The sequence below is a fragment of the Pteropus vampyrus genome, unplaced genomic scaffold (genome assembly GCF_000151845.1).
Source record: "Pteropus vampyrus isolate Shadow unplaced genomic scaffold, Pvam_2.0 Scaffold20, whole genome shotgun sequence".
In the NCBI taxonomy this organism is placed as follows: Eukaryota; Metazoa; Chordata; class Mammalia; order Chiroptera; family Pteropodidae; genus Pteropus; species Pteropus vampyrus.
Window position 1 is genome coordinate 8,507,361 of NW_011888801.1, and position 22,034 is coordinate 8,529,394.

Below are 22,034 nucleotides of genomic sequence, written 5' to 3' on the forward strand. Positions count from 1 at the left end.
TTTTTTAGCCTAAAACAGAAGAAGCATCCAAAGATGGTCTAGTCTTCCTGAGAAATTTCCCTAAGAAATTTGCATCTCAGAAGTGTAGAGCTGCAGAGGGATTCTAGTCAGTATGGGAAGGTAGCCACAGGCATAATCATCATATATCTATTGAAAATACTTTCAAAATTTGATGAGTGAAATGTATATTGTATGTTGTGCTTTTCCTAAAGAGGAATGTAGTATTCAGTATTTTCCAAGAAGTATTTGCCCAGGGTGGCCTCCTACATTTTTGTGGCTTCTAGAAGAGCTGTAGTTGAACTAGGGAGAAAACACTGGGGAAAAGAAACTGTTTTGACTGGGTTGTAAGATATGTGCATTTAAAAATATTTTTCTTAAATTTCACATATTTAGTTCTTCACATACATTTACAGTGTTTTGTTTTCTTTGGGGGAAGGAGGTTCAAGCCTCATGTTCTTTCCTCTGTACCCGCCTTTCATCACAGCCTCCAGATACTTCTGGTCTTATCCTTGTTGTGTGTGCTATGCATGGAAGGTTGATTGGTTGTGGGTTGTTTTTTTTTTCCTATCATGAATTCTGGCCCTGTGTTTGAACCAATTTTTGCTGCCTAATTACTGATTTTTTTCCAGTAGGCAAATCGGTGGGCTTACGTCAGTGTCTACCTATGCTGTTTATTTTAGAAGTCATTGACTAAGTTTGCTTGTCAATAGCATTATGGCTAAGGGAAATTCTCAGAATATCTTCCGTGAACCAGGAATATGTGGTGAGTAGCTAGACATAGTCCCTGCTTTAGAAGAGCTTATATCTTTTGGTGTTAACATACTTTTGTGGTTGTAATAAATTTTATTTTTAAAGAAAATTAATATTAAGGGACTTAAAATTTGTGTTCAAGATACCAAAATCCTGCTTCTTTCCCATAGATTGTTGTTCTTCTTCTCAGTTACTCTGGCATAGAATGATTTCACTTCCATCATAAAAGTGATTTCCTTCTGGGTCCTGTTACTGATGACTTTATTTTTTTAATTGAAGTATAATTGACTTGTAACATTGTGTAAATTTAAGTTATATAACATGTTGATTTGATACATTTATATATTGCCATGTGATTGCCATTTTAAAGTTAGCTAACACCTCTATCACACTGCATAATTATCATTTCTTTTTTGTGGTGAAAATAATTAATATATAATCTCTTAGCAAGTTCGATGTTTATAATATTGTCTATAATCAATATACTGTATATCAGATCTCTAGGACTTATTTATCTACTAGCAAGTTTGTACCCTTAAACAACATCTCTCTTATTTGTTCACCCCCTGTCCCCAGCCCCTGGTAACCACTATTCTACTCTGTTTTTGTGAGTTTGGCTACTTTAGATTCTACATAGTAATGAAATCATACAATATTTTAATGTTAGCTTAAAAAAAAGTTTTGTTCAACTTGTATTGCACCCTATTACTGATTCGATTAATATATATGTGTGAGTGTTCGTGCATGTGTGTATGTGTGTGTATATATATATGTATGTAATGTGTGTGTGTGTGTGTGTGTATATATATTGCAAGAATTTGTGATCTGCTGGGAGAGAGAGACAGCTTTGGGGCATGCTTCTTACAGTAGTGACTCTTAAGTACCAGTTTAGAGCAGAACTGAACTTCTCATCTCTAAGGTGGTGTGCTAAAGATGAGTTTGGAAAGAAGCTCTATGAAAGTGGTGTGTGTATGTGTGTGTTGTTGGTTTGTTTGTTTTTAGAGCAACATAGTAAAAATATATGCACACACTACAAGTCCTCAGAAATCCTGCACTAAAGAAACATACTTGTTTAATTACCCCGATAAATCTTTCTTTGGAGACTGCTGGTCTGTATCTCCAGAGGACTTTTATTAGTTATGGGTATGTTCAGGCATAGTGGGAATAGAAAACGCTTTCAAGAGAGTCTGTTAAGTTAGAGTTGCTTCTCCAAGATGGAACCAACTTCAGATGTCATTTTGGCCAATCTTATCGCCAGCCAATCCACTAAAGTCTACAGAGTGACCTGGGCAGCTGGCTACCCAAGTTCTCCTTGGTGGGAATCTCAGTTTATTGTATATTAACCTAAAATTTGTAACCTCTGAATTTTCTCCTGGATGTTGTCTTATGAAGAAATATGCCCACATGCTTTTCTGGGGGAGATCTGAATGCATTCAGCAAGTCTCTTCTTACCAAGTGTTCTCAGAACCCTGACTCATCAGACCCAGTGCAACTATGTAGTCAAATATTTCTTATTGTTTGCTTAGGTAGATTTTTAAAGTGCATTTTAAATATCTTTATTGACTGAATAATTAGTGTAAATTTAATTTGGTCAATGCAACATCATTTGTCAAGTTCTATGTTGACATTTTTCTTTTGGTTAATATTATTCAATCCAACAGAGGTCACAATGTAATGAGAGCCTAATAAAGTACTCACTAGGTGCCCTGCCACAGCTGAGGGCTTTGCTTCCGCTATAACTTTCTCTCAGTGAATGTGAGTCTGTGTTTATCTGTGTACTTTCCCCAGTGTTCAACTCAACATTATCTTTAAATTGGTATCAAAGTTATTTTTCCTGTTATAAGCCTTATCAGCCATGTTAACTGCAGTGTCACTGATGAGCTTTCTTCCTACGACAAAAAGAATATCAGTACAATAGCAAGCAGTTTTATACGATTGACTATATGCCAGACAGTGTTCTAAGCACTGTAAACAATTTAACTCATTCAATTCTCCCTACAACGTTATAGGAAGATGCAATTGTGTCTTATCCCATTTCATAGATAAGAAACTGAGATGTGGAGAGTTTGAATCCAAGCAGTCTTTCTGTAGAATCCAAAGAATCCAAGCACCTAACCATTATATTACTTGTCTTGGTTGAATTAGTACAGATTTGATCCTAGAAGGGCCTAGCACATTTTGTTTGGCTGCCAAATATTTACAGAAATGAAGAATTACCTGTGAATGTGAAAATAGGATGAACTCATGTAGGCAAATATTAACATTAGAGTATTTACCTGATAAATGCAAACAGTTTAGCAAAACCCAAGAGTGATGGCATGGGGAGCTGGGGTGTTTGTTACCCATTTCACAAAATAAAGTAGTCAAGCTTGCATTTGTCTCAACAAGTAGTTTGTTTAGCTTCTCAGAGGAATTGCACCAAATGTAAATAAAATCAGTATCAACGACTGAATATTCTTAACAAGTGATGTATATCAGCTTTCTTCTGTGTGCCTCAGCTTGTCTATTTTATTTCAGGATACTGCATACATGATTTCTCATTTGGATTCCTGAGCTACATTGTGCTTCAGCAATATATGCATCAAACATTTTGAAAGTCTCCCCAAGAGGCAACAAACACTTGAATTATACATTATCTTACAAAGTGATGACAGTTTAGACCTACCTGCATGATTGTCTTTGAAGAATTCCATCCAGAAAAAAAAAGAAAAGAAATGGAATTTAAAGAGAGTTCTATGTGTTTGACAATTCAAAACAAATAATGTTAGCCCTATGAAATGTCACAGTGGGGGAGTAGAGTCTACACCTTCTCTATTCAGTATCCAGCATGACCTCGACTAGTGTTTTGCCTGCCAGACCTGTACGTGTCTCCAGATCCAAGATATTTTGCAAAATCCACAGTTGTTATCCTTGCTGATGTCTAATAACCCTATTTATGGTTCCGACATGATGGAAGTAATTATTAACATTCACAGCCTTGTTCTATAAACTCGTAATGGTGTGTTTCATTGTTTGTGGTGTTAGCCTCAGGCTGTTAGACATAATTCTGTTTACAGCTATGAAGTCAGGCTGTCCATCCAGAACATGATGGATTATATATTTACTACATCTGCTGAATCAGCTGGGTTTGTGCTATGAATACGACATACTCATTTGCACAACTCAATGGGCTTCTAAGTGAACATCTATAGGATTTGACTTGTAATGTTTAGAACATGATTTATTTCATTTTCCTCAGTTAAATTTATCCCTTATGGTTTCTGGTATCTGTAACTTGTATTTTGCTTTACAAGTTGAAACTCCAATTTGTTTTTGCCATGGTGTAATTATCTGTGTGAGAATCCTTTTTTTTTTTTTCACCTTGGAGTGGGAAATTCAAACAACCACCTTAATCATCCACTGAGAGACTTTTTCATAAAGCTGGATCAGAAGGTGCTCACGGTCAGCTGTCAGCTGCCCTCGTGTGTGTGGAGGAGGGGTGTTTTCTGCCACAATTGGAGTTCTAAATCCCTTATAATCAGCACATTAATTAGTTATGGTTGTGTCTTGATTCAAGAATCTGATTCCTTCTATCTTTGCCTTCTAAATCTAAAGGCAAAGATAGAAATTCCTTCTATCTTTGCCTTCAAGATCTTCTATCTTGATTCAAGAATCTGATTCCTTCTATCTTTGCCACATTCATCATGTAGCTTTCATGTCTCTCTGATTATCAACATCAATTATGAAATGAGGAGCAGAAAATGTAGATTTTATAGACCAGGTTTGAAGAGAATGTCCATCCTGTCTATTCGCATTCCACTAGCCAGAAGTCAGTCACGTTACCCTATTAATTGCAAGGATTTCTGAGCAATGTAGTCTCTGGCTTAAGGGGTGTTCAAGCAACAACTCTATACCATGAGAGAGAAGTGGGAATCTTTGGTAGACAGCTATCTCTTGCACATTATATGATATTAGAAAGCCTCTCTAAGCCTCAGTTTCTCATATTTAAAATAAGCAAAATATAACTACAGATTTTTGTTATCATTAGATGGAATTATATACATAAAATGTGAACTGTAAGATTCTCCACAGATTTAAAATATTTTAATATAATAATAATGATAATATCATTAATGATATTAGAATAAAATGGATGCATTTATCTTACCCTAGCCCAGAGAACGAAAAGAGCCCTGAGGAGCTAGACCATATGATAAGCAAGGTGTCTTTATTTTCAGAATTGTCCTTTTCTTGAGAGCTTCTTTCTTGTCTCCAGGATATGCCAATACAGCTCATGGAATCAAATATTACTGGTAAGAAAGAAGCGTCTGGGCAAACCAGGATATCTACACATCAATTTTAATCACTTCTTAGGAAAGGCTTCTATACTCATTTCATTAATTCAGTGGTAAAAAATACCAATCAAAAAATCTAAATTAAGCATCACATGTCCTTGTCTCAAATAACAGTAGTTCCATGTGGAAGTAATCTAGTGTGCAATTATAAATGACACCTGGTCTGTACTATTGGCATGGATGCAAGAAAGATAATGCATGAGCTATAAGTATGAGGCTTTGAGGTCAGAGAAACCGTGTTGAAACTTGGCATGAACTTAAATAAGTTAACTATCTGATCTCTGTTTTCTTATTCATTAAGCAGAGCGAGGGTTATAAACTCATACTGTTTTTATGAGAGTTGAATTTGATGCTTCTAAGGTACTAGCTGCAGGGGAGGTCTACTGTGGGATTTAGCAAAGTGCTATTGTGTCATATCCTTATTCATCACAAATGCTAAAGACCTCTAAAGTCACACAGCTAGTTAGTAATAACACTGGGACTGGAACCCAGGACTGTCTGAATCCAAGGCTCATTCTCATGACAATTATATTTTATTGCCATTCTGGGTGTGGCATTGTGCCTGGCCCATGGTAATTGCTCAATCACAGTGATTACTGTTATCTTTCATATCTGCTCAGGTCATCAATTTGTAGGTGGTAGTGGGTATTCCATTATTCAGTGAACCAGAAATTAGATATGAACAGTTCCTACAGTACTAACAGAGCTGTGACAGCTCCAGTCTTCCGAGAATTTGGCAATTCTGGAAGCTTCTCTTTACTAACACAAACTCTTAATAGGGAGGGTCAAGGTCATCTCATTTCATAAATATATGTAAAAAGTTATATGCTATGTCCTTCATCTGTAGTATCTATTTTCATCTATTTGTAATAATTTTGTTTTTCTGATTATGAAGTTTGGCTTATGAGTTTTTCCCCTTTTTAAAACTGATTGTAAGGAAGAATAAAACATGAATATTTTAAGAACAAAGAATGGAAGATAGTACATGCTATACAAATATTCAAAAAAAGTTAAAAATATGAAAACAATGCCAAAATAATTTTAAAAATAGATCAAAGAGACAAAATACACAGCCCCAAAGTATAGAATATAAAGTGTTATTAAGCTGGTGTTTTCAATCAGTGAGAACAGGAGCAATCACGGGATGTATAGAGCACAGTCTTTCAGATGGAATAAATGTTAGCTCTTTTTTTTCATCTTACAATCTTCAGCAAGCACAATTTCAGATGTATTAAACATTTATATGAATAAAGTGAAATAATAAAAGAAGCAGAAAACACAGGTGAATGTCCCCTTTGATTTCTGGGATGGAAAATGGGATTCTAAACAAAATAGTAATGGAAAGAACCATAGAGGCAAATTGTATATTTGAGTACTTAATTGCTAAAATAAATCTATAAGTCAAGAAACATAATAAATAAAATTGAAAGGCAAACACTGAACTGGGGAAAAATTTGCAATATACTCTTCATTTAATTTTCACAGAATACCTGTGAAGTAGATAACATTATCTCCATTTATACAAGAGGAAATTCTGACCCAGACATTTTAAGTAATTTAGCAACTTGCCCAAGGCCACTTGTCTAATGAATGGAAAGAATGGAATTTGAACCATTGAAAACTGAACTGCAATGGCTCTTCACTTGACACTGGGCCTCTCCAACTAAGAAAATAGCCCTAGAAAATTGGCATCAAGTTTTGTTTTGTTATGCATTTCCCCATAATAAACAGCCATTTGCTTTAAGATGACATAATTTTCAAATTTCTGCTCAAATTTTTCCTAACTATATAAGAAGAAAGCTCAGAATTTAGTAGGAGAAAATAATATTATGATACCAAAAGGTAAATAAATGAAAAAAATAAATAAAAACATGTCATTAGAAATGCTTTGGTAAGCCCCATTGCCTACTGAGTGTCATCAGCACCTTGTGGATTGAAACTGAGTCTTTCTCAGGTGTGGCTACACTCAGGGGCTGAGGAAGCCTTCCTTTGGAAGTTCGATCACCACCAGTATCTATCTTTTTGCACACTCCCCATGCTCCTGCTTCCCCCCAGCCAGCTGTTAAATGAGTCTCTGCTATGGAGTGTATCATTTTTTCTCCTTAGAATACTTTTGGCTATCCTAGGTTCCTAGAAAACTATTTTTCAAGATTCTAGTCAGTATTACGATCTCTTTGAAGTCACCCCCAGAGTGAAGTAATTAGTCCTTTTAAATAATTTCTGTGCATCCATTAAAACAAATCATGCCAGATTGTAATTATCCATTCACCTGTCTGATTCCTCTGTTAAGCTCTCTATTAAGTTTCTAATTCCTCTATTAGGCATCTTTCTCATCTCTGTCTCCTGAATGTAGCATCTAGCCTGAAATGTAGCAGGAGCTACAAAACTATCTGGTAAACTGAATCAAACTATGTGGTGAAACAAAAATTCTCTATGCTTATTCTAAAATGTATTTACTTGAGTTCCATACTTCACAGTCTGTCACATTCCAGAAGAATAGAAGAGGAAGCCCTGGCTAACCCTATTCTGCAGGCTCCCAGAGAACCAAATGCCAGTAGAGGCACTGCGAGGTCACCATTGTCATGTGGAAAAGACATTGGCATTGGAATGAAAAGTTCAAGACCACTTTTTGAGTGATGAACTCAACCCTTCTTCTCTTTCTGGTCCAATTTTCCCAGCAAGGACAATCTAAGGAGGGTCCAGGACCCATTGTCTGAGTTGTAATTTTTATACAGTTAAAGATGGGTTAAAAATAACATGCAGACGAGTGTGGAGGAAAAGAACACAGTTACAGTACAGCTTATGGTTTTGGGAGGGCCTGATCATGGGCCTCAGGCCTTGACAGAATGAAGAGGTCACTGTGTGCATCCAACGCTCTTCTTGAGTCATTGCCAACCAAGCTCTCTGCAGCACCCCCTGGTCCATTGCATGTCTCAGAGGCAGCTGTCTGTGCTTATTCTGCTCTTCTGCCTGGATAAAGGAATGTAAATCAGAGTACTTAAGCTCTTTTGAGGAACAAGAGGTGAAATTCTTCTTGGGAAAATCTCTTTCCCTTTAGTCTTATATATCTCCTATATAACCTCATTGTATTATCTTTATTATTAACAAGAGAATGTTTTTTTGAACACTCATCTGTTTCAAATATTTTCCAAAGTGTCAGGGTACAAAGATGAATATTATCCATAGGGAATTGGTCATGCCTGTCTATAGGAGATTCATATATTAATGTATATGCCAAAGGTATATACATGTACAGACAAACAATAAAAATCATTAAGAGATTGACTTCTGAATGAGTGGTACAAATATGAAATTAGAAAATGAAGTACAAGAAAAAGTGGAATAACTGGAACCAGAGGCAGGACCAAGTCCTGGCTGTGTCCTTTAAGAAAGTGACAAAGAACTTTGATTGAAACATGTACACTTTGAAATAAGATGGACTTGGATTTAAATGCCTGCTCTGCTACTTCGAGATTCTAAAATATAAATCCAGTATCTTACCGCATCACCTTTCTCATCTGAAAATGGAGAAAATAATATTTATCATTGGTTGAGTCAAAAGAGTTTGTATGCTCACATAAATGTTCTCCAAGCTTTAGCTCCTACCAGTCATGATTCTCTAGAAATGCTATTTCACTTGGAGCCTGGACCATGGCAAACATCAGTAGAGTCACTCCTAATTCTTGAACCCCTTCATCTCAATCAGGTCATATTTCAAAAGGGGATAATTCTATTTTCATTGGCTAACTCCCATGGTAGTCAGGAGTGTGAAAGTGGATGGAAAAGACAAAGAATAGTTTTGGAAAGTGCTAGAGAATTTAAAGAGTGGCAAGGTCATTATTCCCATTATTTTAGGGGGATTTCCTTCTTGTTTCTCCCAAATTAGGATGGGGGGGCATCCCCCCTCTTTTTTGATACCCATACAGTCTGCTTTTATAAGCCCTCTCCCATTACTGTCTTTTTTCCTATCTCGCATGCCAGTTTTTTCATCTTTAAAACAGAAGTAATAGCCTTACTGACCTCAACGTGTGTTCTTTTTAAAGACGGAATTTGGTACATTGGATCATGGAAGCCTCTACATGGTATAGTGGTTAAGGGTGCCAGCTTTGGAGATTAGGATCCTGTCTTCATCATTTACTCTGAGTGACCTTAGGCAAATCACTTAACCTCTTGGGCTTTTATTTATTTATTTATTTATTTATTTATTTATTTATTTATTTATTTATTTATTTTTTGGTAAAATAAGGAAATTAATAGCTACTTTCAAAGTTGTAATAAAGACATAAATTATATCTGCAAAGTACATGGCATAGAGTTTCACGCAAAGTAGTGCATACATGCTAGCTACTGATTATATGGTGACTATTATTCATCTTATTTTTCTTCCCTTTGCCTCAATAGTGCTACTGTATTTACTCTGTTTTGATCTTTTCTGTTCTTTTCTGTTCAGAGGAAGGCTGAGCAAAGTATGGCACAAAATCTGGAGGCAGTGCATGTTTTCTGGATCCATATGTTGCAGGATCATGGCAGAGTAAGGAATTTGCTAGGGAGCAGGCAAGGTCTCTGACTGAGCAGGCAGTTCCAGGAGAGCACAAAGCCTATACTACTGTGGGCATAGTGACACTCTGATGTCCCTGTGTCACCCTGGCCAGCCTGTCCTCCCATCTGCCTATCCTTTGAGTAATCCTCATCTGTGCTGGGTGTTTGAATTGTTACCCTCTTCATTTGTCATATGCATTGCCTACTATTTATCTGTACTGTTTTTCACATTACTCTGAAACATTCCTAAGCGATGCTTCTTTGTGTGTTCCTCGATCAGTGGCTTATAACATCACCACCGCCACTGTTATGTGTCAAGTGTCCTCTTCCCTGAGATATTTCCCCTGTCTCCTGCTTAAATTTGCATGTCTCATCTCTGTGCTCCCTCAGGTCCCATATTTTCCTCATGGCATTTGTCATACACACTAATAGTGATTTTTGGATTGAATCCTATGGAAGGTAGGTCATATAAATTGAGTCATATGAAATTTTTGACCATTTGATTACTTTACATGATTCAAACTAGTATTTATCTCCCTGCACTATAAAAATATTATCTACATGAGAAGAACAGGGAGAACTGATTTTTACTCTATTTTGGCAATACTAGTCACAGTGCTTAGTGCGTAGTTGATACTTAATAGTATGTATTGAGTAACTGAATAAGGCATATGAAAGTGCTTCTTAGACTCTGAAGCCTTATTCAAATTTAAAAGATTGCTGCTTTAAAACAGTTGAGCATATCACAATATCTTAGCATTAAAAATATGACATGTCTTTGGAGGCTGAGTTGGAGATGAAGAAAGGGTAAGTCAATATGAGCCTTGTACCAGCTAAATTAAAATATTTTCCTGAACTTTCAGAGGTAATTAAGGGGCAGCTTTAAGGGGGATGAGCAGGTAATAGCGAGTACCTTTTCCTTCTTCTACTTGGACTGTTTTACCTTTATCTGTTTTATATATTGATGATCCAATTTTTGTTTGTTTCTGCTGCTTATAAGGCATTTGAAAATTGGCACAAATACATACACCACTTATGTATTTTAGGCAGGGGAATGTCGTGATGGGACTTGTAGTTTATGAGCAGTAGGTACCCTAGTAACGAGAGTGAGTGGTGGAATGGAGACGTTGATATTGGAGACTAGGAGACCAAACAGGAGATGACGCCTAGAGATGCTGAGTCCTGAACTTAGGCTATGGAAGTGGGAGCTGAGAAGAGAAGATAGAGTGGAAATATTGCATGGATATTTAATCTCACTGGACAAGGTTGGGGTAGTCTTCACTGATCTCCAGATCGAGAGTGATTAGGGGACTATGTAAATAGCTATGCCATTCTTTGATATAGGTGCTTTAAGAAGGGAAACTTTGGGGGAAAGGATAATAAATATGCTTTTGAGCCTATAGAGTGGGAAGTATCACTATGCAAGTCTGGAATTGACCTTGTAACGTGGATAGACTCAGCTCTGTCTTTATACTTATTTTTATATTTGACTGATGAGGAAACTATGGCTCAGAGAAGTTGTTTGAATGGCCAGAATGGAAAAAAAGAGAACAGGAAGAAATAAGGCTGGTCTTGAACCCAGGACTACTATACTCTTTAATCTCTTTATTATCTGTCCAGTTACTAGAAAGTTCTAATGGAAATGATGGATGCCAGCTCCTGTCTTTCTTGGCCTTCTTAGCATTGGATATACTCGAAAATTGACTAGTGAGTACTACTTTTAAGATTTTAATTAGACATTAACTAACTTGCCCTCTGAACACTTTTAGCTCCTGCTTTGAATTTTTAGGCAGATGGTAGGCAGTTTTTTCCACACCCTTGTCATCTATTCACATGGCAGCTGAAATATCAAGCACAGAGTTGGAGAGGGATTATAATTCATTATAATTAGTCTTCTTTGATCACTTGTCCTTTGTCCTAACAACACTAGCAATGTTTAATCGTGGCTGAAGTATTTGTCAAGAACAGCATCCAAACTGCTCTCTTCCTTAATAAATACCCAAGGACACTACTGCTATAGAGAAGCCACATTCTCAAATCTCTAATGAAAGTGCTACCGGGCAGTAGAAGGACTGGATTTGGAGGCAAAGGCCTGCATATTGGCTAAAGCCTACTATGTGCTTGATAATTTACTGATATGATCTCACTGGATCTTCAGAACATTCTAAGGCTGAATAGTTGGGCAAAATCTTACAGCTACCACACGGCAGAGCCAGGAACTCCTCATCTGCATGAATTAGAGCTCCTGTATGTGTGTACATTAGTTCATTGCTCCCACTCAGAGTGGATTTATTTGGCAAACCAAGTTAGACAATAAAATAATATTGATACTATCACATCACTGAGTGAATCTTGAAAAGGATGCCCTGAGAGGCAATACTGAGAGGGGCAGATCTGGGTGATGTGTTGTTGAAAATTAATTTCCTGAGAGACCACCTAGGAAGACCAGGTGCTGTAGGCATTAAATAAATAAATATAAATAAATAAGTAAGCAAACAAACAAACAAATAAATAAATAAGGGATTGTAAGCAGACAAGTTCCTTGTAATCTGTGAGGTCAACCAAGGGTGCCTTGCCTAAAAAAAAAATTTATTAAAAAGATAATTAATTTCCTGTTTTGCTAATGAAAAATATTTTATCAAGTGATAATGCTATCTTATGTCTGTAGTGTGATTTAGACTTTAATAATTAAAATAATTACATGACTTAACTGTTGATCTTACTCTCACTCATCTTGTGAATTAGTTGGGGAAAGGGATATTAGCCCCATTTGATAGATGAGAAAATTGAGGCTTAGAGTATGTCATTGCTGCTAAGGGTTAGTAACTTTAAAAGACACATGGATTTATTTATACATTTTCTCCAAAATAAGATCCCAGCAGAAGCAAACATATATGAAGAATTAGGCTCAGAAATTTTTTCTTAGATGCTGACATTCACCTCTAAGTCATATGGTTAAGGTTTGCTTCTTTCCACTTTTCAATTTTTGACATTAAGTGATAATTATAGAGCCTGAGAAGCATGCAGTGTATTTGCAGGAGCTAATTGACTCGATGGAAGGAATGCTGATTGTGCCGTGGAATCCAAACTACCAATTAAAAGAGAAGAGATCCACATGCACATGATATCCAGGATATTTATATCATGGGGAACTAAAAGAGCCACCTTCCCTGCCACTGTGGAGAGAGCCTGTAAGTAAAAGTGCCTGACCCCAGCGTGGTCAGCTTGAGGCCTGGGCCTGGCCAAGACCACAGCAAGGGCCAGGAAGCCCACCATCTCAGCAGCCTCCCAGCTTTTAACTAGTGCTTCAGAGGCTTTGCTCCTTTGGCTAAAATGGGAAATCTTGGCAAATGAAGAAATGAGATTCAATGCACAATGAGAGAGGAAGTCAGGCAAATAGGAGCACATCAATCAATTAATTGTCAGAAAATGGGGCTCAGAATAGACTAATTATACTAACTTTTGTACAGTGCTCAGGAGTTTACAGTTTATGGCCCTCACAACAGCAACCACTTAAGCGGGGGTAGTATCCCCAGCTGACAAGAAGGTGTGTTCCCAGCCTTGTTTTCCACACATCCTAGCTCTAGAAGAGCTGGGACATGGATTTAGATTTCTGACTCCTGTTCACAGCCACACTGAGGTTTTCATGCTGATGGGGCTAGGGAGAGTGGTCGGGAGTGTCCTAAGATATGGTTTGTGGTTGATTGTCCTGGGAACATTTTTAAAAATTCCGGCTTACTGAAGAGTATCTCTACAGTGGTACACAGGAGTGGCTGCAAGGCTAACAGTAATGGGGCCATTAACTGAATGGTGCTGGCACTAAGTAACAGCCATGCTAGGGTCTTAATTAGGCTCTGGCTGAAGCAGAGAAGAAGCACATTTGTGAGAGATTTCTGGTTGACTAATTTGGTGTCAAATTAAGAGTTTTCTCTCTAGGCTGTCTCAAGTTAGTCACCCTGTGATTAAAAAAATTGTCCGAGCCTGGGGTTCCAAGTGGGTCAATTTCTTAGGAGAAGAGAGGATTTGCTTCCCCAAGGGCTAACTCCGTAAAGTAAATTAGAACAGGATTCCTTTATCTTCCCTAACAGTTTAACTCCAGAGACTTCTAAACTGTCAGTCCATTGTTTCTGTCCCACTGACAGGGGCTGAAGGCCTGCAGGGTACCTGGGTGCCCAGAGCTGAAAGCACTTAGCTGTCCTAGCTGGGCTATTTTTGCAACAGAAGTTAAATGGTGCTGGGAAAGGTATTAGGATCAAAGACAAACTTGAGACCTGGGCTCAGGACCTGGGAGCTGAGGGGCTAAAGGACCCGTCCAGAGTAGTGGGGCCAGCACTGAAATCACATGGACCTTATGTAAATATAACCTCTGCTTTTCACTGGTTGTGGGAGTAGGGCTATCATATTAATATTGCTGAGCCCTTTTGATAACTTTAAAATGTGCATAATCACTTCTATATCTAAAAGGAGTAATGTAGAATAGATGAAGTAGAGTACGAGACAGACACCACCATGCACATAATAAGTACTCAGAGAATGTGAGTTGCTTCTGAATCTGTCCAGCCTGGTAAGTTTCTTAAGGGCTGATCTTGTCTATCAAGATGTATCTTATCTATATATAATGATTGCCCAGGCTCACATTTCCTCACTTAGACCAAGGTCCCAATCTGCCCAACTTTATTGGTCCACTCCATTCCCTTGACCTTCTCTATTTTTGCTTTCACTGCCAGGTACCTGCCTCTGTCTTTTCTGTTTGAGGCATGAACCAATCCCTCTCATTCTCTGACTATCTCTCCTTTTCTCCTCCAGCCTCTGTTTCTCCTTTTTGGTATAGGAACTCTGACCGCCTTTGGAATAACACCATTCCCAACTCAACTACCATCTCGTAGGTTTGTGGACTCCAGAGAAAGAACTCACCAGTCCTTCTTCTCAGAAGAGTATATGCATCAGGAGAGGCACTTGGGTAGGAAGATAGGATCTCAAAGCACTGTCCTGGTCCCTTTCTTTGGCTCCTTAATGGAGTGTTGGGAAGGAATCGACTTCAACATTCAGCATCTAGTGGAAGCAGATGCATCTGATTGTGACCAGCTAGACAAGGGTTAAATGAAACAGAACTCTAGACTAGTCAAGCCAAGGCCAGGAAGCTGGAAGAAAACAGTTAAGCAAGCAGGATACTGCCTGTAGGAAGGTGATGAACAGTAACCCAGGAGGCATTTGGGGTCAGTGGATCCCAGACCAGATGCATAGGGGTTCAATACTGAGCTTTGGAAACAAGGAAGCAGACAGCTTCTCAAAAAGTCAGACAGCGGTGTGCTTCTGAAAAGAGGGTCAGAGTCTAGTAGACTCTAGCTCTTCGAGTAGGCCCAGGAAGGAACACAGCGTGGCATCAGTCCTGGAGGGATTTGAACAGGGTGTTGATGCATCATTTTAGGCATAGGACTCAAGAGCCATGTGTCTCAGCAGCACTCACAATGAGGAGGTTGGGGCAAGGAAGAAGGGGTTTGATGCCGGGCTCCAGAATTCTGGGCTCTACCATCCTGATTAAGGGCAATTGGCCACACACCCCAAGGCAGAGGAAGCCCAGATGGAGAGGCATCTGCAAAGACCTGCAGGGACCTGTAAGCTGGCAAGTCCACAGATTGACTTTGCCGAACCTTCATAAACTTATCAAAAAAAAGGGATCATTATCACATTTTTGCCTGCTTCCCAGGAGGTAGGATCAACTGAGATGACATGTGAAGGAGCCCTAGAAACAGTAAAGCGCTGCAGTTTATTTACAAATTTATTCTTTCATTATCGAATTGCTGGCATTTTTTGAGCTCATCATAATGCTAAGTGTTAGCTATTCAAATATTTGCAATTATAGCAGGAGAAATTCTGAGATATTAATTTATGTTTATACATTGCCTCTTTTCCTCATTCAAGAAGGTTATCTAGGCTTCCTGATCTACAAGGTGCTTGTGTTCTTAATTTTATTTTCTCCGGGCTGCCAAATCCATAGTGAATATTTAAGGGACAGCATGCCTCTGAGGGAAACAAGATAGATATTTTCCCTTGATCCATAGGCAATTTTCAGTCTTGAGAGGAGGAGGAAGGATTGTGGATTCTATGGAGGAGGGTCCCAGGGCTTTGAAAGCTGGACCCAAAAGGAACTGGAGGACAGGGATAGTAGAACACTCAGTAACCCATGGTGATCGGTGCCCTGTGATCAATGAGCCAGTGCATCTTGCTCCCAGAGAACTCTGGACCTTATACCACTGTGGGGTTTGGGAGCATGTTGGAGGAGGAATTTTACCTCAATTAGTATGTTTGATTTTCTTTCTTCCTTGGCATAGAAGGATATCTAAAGTTAAATTTAAGATGGTTTCAAGGAAACAAGTAATACGACCTTTCTGCACTCATATGTGTGTGTCTTGAATGTCATACCTTTTGTATAATCATTCTGTTACCACATAATTCCTCAGGAAAATGAACATTTTCCTAGCTCCTACTACATGCTTCTCCTGTTTCCAGGGCATCACTAAGGCAAACATATTTAATTCTCAGAAGTGTAGCTGTGAAAACTCAGCTAAATAATGGTGAAGTGACCTTGCACTTTTATTGGTGGTTAGTATCAGAACTGGGATTTGAACCCAGATTGTATGATTCCAAGATGCAGCCTCCCTCTGCCACATCATGCTGGTTGCCAAGAGGGAGAGGTTAGATGTAGCAATATTCATCCCTTGTGAGGGAAATCCTGGCGACTGGCAGCAGATTTAATAACTGTAAACTGTGATATAAAATAGTTCTCTTGAATTTATATGTAAGTGTCTGACTTTTGGAGAGCACAGCTGAGAAGCCAAATCATTGAGAAGGGTGAAGTTACATTTTAGAAACCTTCAGTACAACCGAGATCTATTTTATTTTGAAAAACAGTTATTATCCTCCCCACTCCTTTTTTAATCTCAACATTGAGGATGGAATTTCTATGGATATGTTGGCATTGTCCATGAAACAAGTGATCCAAAAAGACCTGACAGATTTCTCCTAGGCAGAGAATTATGTGTGGAGGGTGCTGAATTACAGCCAGGAATAGAAAAACTGCAGGTGCTGCAGGTACTGGGGAAGGTCTTGTTGAATACCAGCTGGAGTTTTATATCTGTTGCATCTAACTGACTCTTTAGCATAGTTAAGAGAAGAAGTTTTTTTTGATCACCATTCTGGTAGAACTACAAGGGCATGGGGAAGTGTGAGGGATAGATAGATGATAAATAGATGATAGAGAGATAGAGAGATAGAGAGATAGATAGATAGATAGATAGATAGATAGATAGATAGATAGATAGATAGATAGATAGATAGATATGGAAATGGAGAAAGAGAGAGAATATCTGTGCATTAAATTGATGACAATGTGATGGTGAAAGAAAAAACAAGCAAGGTTCATGACTTTTTGCTTAACTGTGCAAGGTTTCTTATAGCTCAGAAAGACAAAGTCCAGGTCAACCAGTCTTCACCTTCTTTGTGAAATAAATGATCCCACTGTGACTCATCACATCTATTCTTAAGTTTGTAAGGCAATTATTCATCCACTTGCCCTGTTGAGTTCTTTTTCATTTTACTTTTCAAAACTGCTACTGAAGTATGAGACATGTCCCCTTCCTTCCTCCCTCCCTTCCTCTCATTCCTTTCTTCCATGTTTTTTTTTTCTCCATTTCATTTTGCCCTTCTTTTCTTTCTAGTGCACACATTTATTGAGCACCTGTATGGACCTCAGACTGAGATAAGTACAAGGGAGAGATCGATCATCACACACAAAGAACTTATGGTCTATGCTGTAAAGAAACTAGAGTCTGTAGAGAATGTCAGAGAAGGGTCCACAGAATCAAAGTATTTCAAACAGGCCTTGAAGGATGAGTAGCATGTCAAGAGGCAAAGACTACCTTCTTTGGGGAGAGGGTAGGATACTCCCTATGAGGAAACTGGAAGGCAAAACTGAAAGAGACATAAACTTCAGGGTATAATTATTTCTAGGCCATAATGACTAAAATAGCATTGAGTGTACAAGACATGCCATGGGCTGGTTGTGAGAGTAGAGGGTATGTTCTGGATGCTTAAGAACCTGGTTGCCTCCTCTGGGCACCAGACCTTGTTGAGGCTTTCTGAATGGGTGAGAAGCATGGCCAACTCAGGCATTTGAGTCTGAATGCACATAAGTTCAAGATGTTTACTCACTGGATGTTGCAGTGCACATTAGAAGGTAAAAAAAAAGGCTGTATATCATCATTATTATTCTCTCCTAATTACTTTCTTTGTTATTGTCAAAACAGAGCCAGGAGTAATTATTTTTTCTTTTATCTTTGAATGTGCAAACTAAGAAAGTCAATGTTAATAGCAAGCTAATTGCTTTGATCCAATCCTATCTATTCAGTTGTGCAAAACTGGACTCTGGTTCTGCCCTTTCAGACTGTTGACGAGGTGGCCCCTGAAGCCTGTGTGTATTTTGCCATTAGATGAGAACACTCTTCTGGCTTCTTTATAACCTGAATTGCTGCCCTTAAATGCCAAGGCACAGCATAAAAGAAGGCCCATGGGTTTCTGAGATCCCTTCTAAAAATTCCTTTTTAAATGTTTTTTTAAGGTTAATTGATTATTAATATTTTCAGGAAATATATCTTCCAATGAGAGTCAGGTAGTTCAGTGGAAATCACTGAAACCTTGGAGCCGTATACAGCTGGATGAAAGTTCTAGCGTTACTACTCATGCCCCAGGGACTTCAGGCAAATGGCTGAACCACTCTATGTTTCCATTTTCTCTCATAAGGATGTGTTAAAAGGATATAAGAGAGAATGTAACATGTACCTGATAAAAGAGAACAATCATTATTTAATAATGATAACTACAGACACAAAAATAATGGAGAGTTCAACAGTACTTTGATGAGACAGCAAGGATTTTACATTCTCAGGATAGAGTTCATCAGAAGCCTATGAGCACCAAAAATTACTTTACCAGAATGTTCATAACCTCAAGACAGGTGCAAACTGTACAGAGAACCCAGCTAGATGGAGCCTCAACCCTATGTCATCATCACAGGGCTTAGTGATGCCATGGTCACATTCTACTCTCAGTGCCAGCCCTTTGGCCACCACTGCTCAGGTTTTGCAACCCTCTTTTCCTCCACAGTTATATTTCCTAAAATTAAGTCTCAGTTCCAGTTCCTGGATAAAGTCTTTAGCTGAGATGAGAGATTTCAGGCTCCCTCCTTGAGTCCTCCTTTTCTACTCAGCCCTTCAGGAGCCTCTGTTTGGGTAGGCAGATCCTGCCCAATTTCTAAGACTGCTGCCCGCATAATTTCTCAATGCCCTTGTTCTGCACCTATCTCTCTTTTTTGTCATGGTCCCCAAGCCTGTCTGCTCAAGAGCTGACAGGCATTCCGGGCTCCTATGTGGACCAGAACTCTGATCTTTCTGATCTTTTCTGCTCAGCCCTACTAAACATTCTTTATGGTACCTGATTGCCTGCTGACTACCACCCCACCAGAACTATTGAGAGAGCATAGTACATTCTGTAGGCATTTCTTAATGTTATTTTTGGCCCTATTCAAATGACATTTTTATAAGATATATCCCTACATCTGTCTGTCTGTCTGTCTATCTATCTATCTATCTATCTATCTATCTATCTATCTATCTATCTATCTATCATCTAGTGTGTTAGTTACCAACAGGTCTAAACTTCCACTGAGAAAAGTTGCTAACTTAACTTTAGAGAAAATTATAACTGAAAGCATTTTATTAATAATTAAGTTTCATGTTTTTTAAAGTTTAGAACCAAGTTATAATTGATTCATTCAGCAAATAACTACTGAGCATCTGCTATGTAAAGGGTTATGTATGTGCAAAATAGGACAAATTACTAAATAAAAGTGGATGGTGAAGATAAAAAGTCATATTTGACATTAAAATAAATATACATATATATTTATTTATTAGAGCAAATAGAGTCACTTAATTTCATGTAATCATAATCCTTTAAATCTTCAAATTTACCTTGGTCAAATTCTTAATATGTTTTACCATCTATAAAAAGAATTCCTGAATATTTGGAAAACTGAATAGATAATTAGGATCTAAAACTTAGGCCTTTAAAAACATTTTATTCAAAATGTTTATTATGGTGTACAGTCCTGCTACCCTGAACAAGCCCGATCCCATCTGATCTTGGAAGCTAAGCAGGGTCGGGCCTGGTTAGTACTTGAATGGGAGACCACCTAGGAAAACCAGGTACTATAGGTGTAAAAAAAATAAATAAATAAAAAAAATAAGGGATCATAAGCTGACAAGGCCCTTGCAATATGTGAGGTCAACCAAGTGTTGCCTTGTTTAAAAATTAAAAAAAAAAATGTTTATTATGGATATGCGCCTGTCACACATAGATGTGTACATAACAAGATAGATATACAACACAGGTGGCTCTTAAAATACATTAGTTCAATGATGGGAGATTTACTTTCTGCAAAATAGATCCAAAGTATATAAGTGACAATTATCAATGCAGTTATTATCTTTTATGAAAGAGAGAAAGAGAAATTGATTGATCGATTTAGAGAATTTGTGCTGACTTTTAATGTCTTCTCCTTTAAAAATATCACCTTGTGATAGAGGTTACTTAATAAAATATTTTCTAATGGGTATCAAATATCTCCATTTTATGGAAATTCCCCATTGGGCATTTCTGTCCAAATAATGTGCATTTCTATTTGACTAATTCATTTAGGAGGACAACATACACCCCAGGGGAAACATTTAAGGTCTTTCTTCAGAAGGACTGCTGTGTGTGGTAATGAAAGCCAAGCATGTTTTTCCTTTTCCCCCCTTTATCTTAGATAACAAGAATTAATTAGCATGCCACAGTCTTTTGCTTTAAACTTTACTTAGAGATATTCATATACTTCGTGATTTTTTGTTTGTTTTTCCTTATTCTTGAAAATGCCAGAGCTGCTTCTAGAATCACTTGAATAAGCTAAATCAACAATATGAACAATGCTGGCTTCTCTCTCTGAATGAATACCCATTTTTAACTGAAAGAGGGGGTGTGGTGCAGGCATTGTAGAGAAATGGTGCTAATTTTTCTTCTGAGTGATGCACAGTGCCTGCTGCCATTTCCAAATACGTCTGCTAACTTAACAATATGCCAACTACAGGATTTCAACAAAATCGGTGTGGGTTTTCTGTGAACACACATGTTCTAAAGCAATGTTGTGCTTGTGCAGCCAAAAAAAAAAAAAAAATGATGATTACTATAGGGCTAGATATCTACACACATAGGCTTGCTTTTCTATAGCTTTTCAATCTATCAAGCTAAAATTGAGTGCCTATTCAGAGCCAGGCACTGAGCTAAGTGTTCTATGAAGAAAGGAATATTTTGTGTCCTTAAGGAGTTTAGAGAGTGACAAAAGTAATAAAGATAGTCTAAGATAAACTGATTATAAGATGAAATGTAGCCAATATCATGGGTGATGCATCAAATGTGTTGGGGATGAAAAAAATTATTTTGAGTATGTGAGTCAAAAATAGAGTGATATCAGCAAGAATCCCCTCATGGAATTAAAAAAAAAAAATCTAGAACCTGAATAAAATAACTATAGGGGAGCTCTGAAAATGAGTCAAAGGTATACAGCAACCAAGTGGACACCCAATCAAGAAAAAGCCATATTCAAACAGTAGAAAATTCTGTGACATTTTTACTCACTCTTGCCCCACTCCCTTCTGAGTGTAGTGGAACTAAATTAGGAAGAATTAGTGGCTCACTCTCCATTTCCCTTAGTAAACCAGAGAGTGCAGAGAAGACTTGACTGTGCAACATTCTAACCTGTCTGTAAACTACCTAACAGATTGGTCTCTGTGTCACCTACAGTGGAGTTCAGACAGCCAAAAGCAGCTTGGATCTCAGGCTAAGGAAGCAGCAGGCATGACTCATGATAATTGCAAGATTGCTACAGATCTACAGATGCTTGAAACAAGAGATCACTGATTGAAAAAATACAATAGACAACTAAGGCTCCCAGAAGAAGCAGAGATGAAACTCTTAGAGAAAGTAGGACATTTAAAAATAGTGGTGTAATGGGAGAATCATTTAAAAAAAAAAAAAAACACATTCACAGGCCCAGGGGATATGATGTTATGAGAAGATGTTAAGCTTTCATACCAGGCTGAAAGGTGAATATCTTTCCTTGCATGGAGCCAGTCTGCGAAGGGAAAGGTAGCTGTTTTATCAAGTGCCCAATTTCCAATAAAATAGGACAAGGCATATAAAGAAAGAGGAATATATGGCACATTTAATAGAACAAAGTAATCTCTAGACACAGTCCCTGAAGAAATGTAGGCATTGGACTTACTAGACAAAGACTTTAAAACGGCTATCTTAAATATG

At 37.9% G+C, this 22,034-nt stretch overlaps 1 protein-coding gene and 1 pseudogene across 1 annotated transcript in view; both read left to right on the forward strand.

The window, feature by feature from the left end:
- Positions 1-22,034, forward strand: part of NRG3 (neuregulin 3) — a 1,091,888-nt gene that overhangs the window by 599,564 nt on the left and 470,290 nt on the right. The window lies entirely within an intron of this gene.
- Positions 19,779-19,897, forward strand: LOC111736621 (annotated as a pseudogene).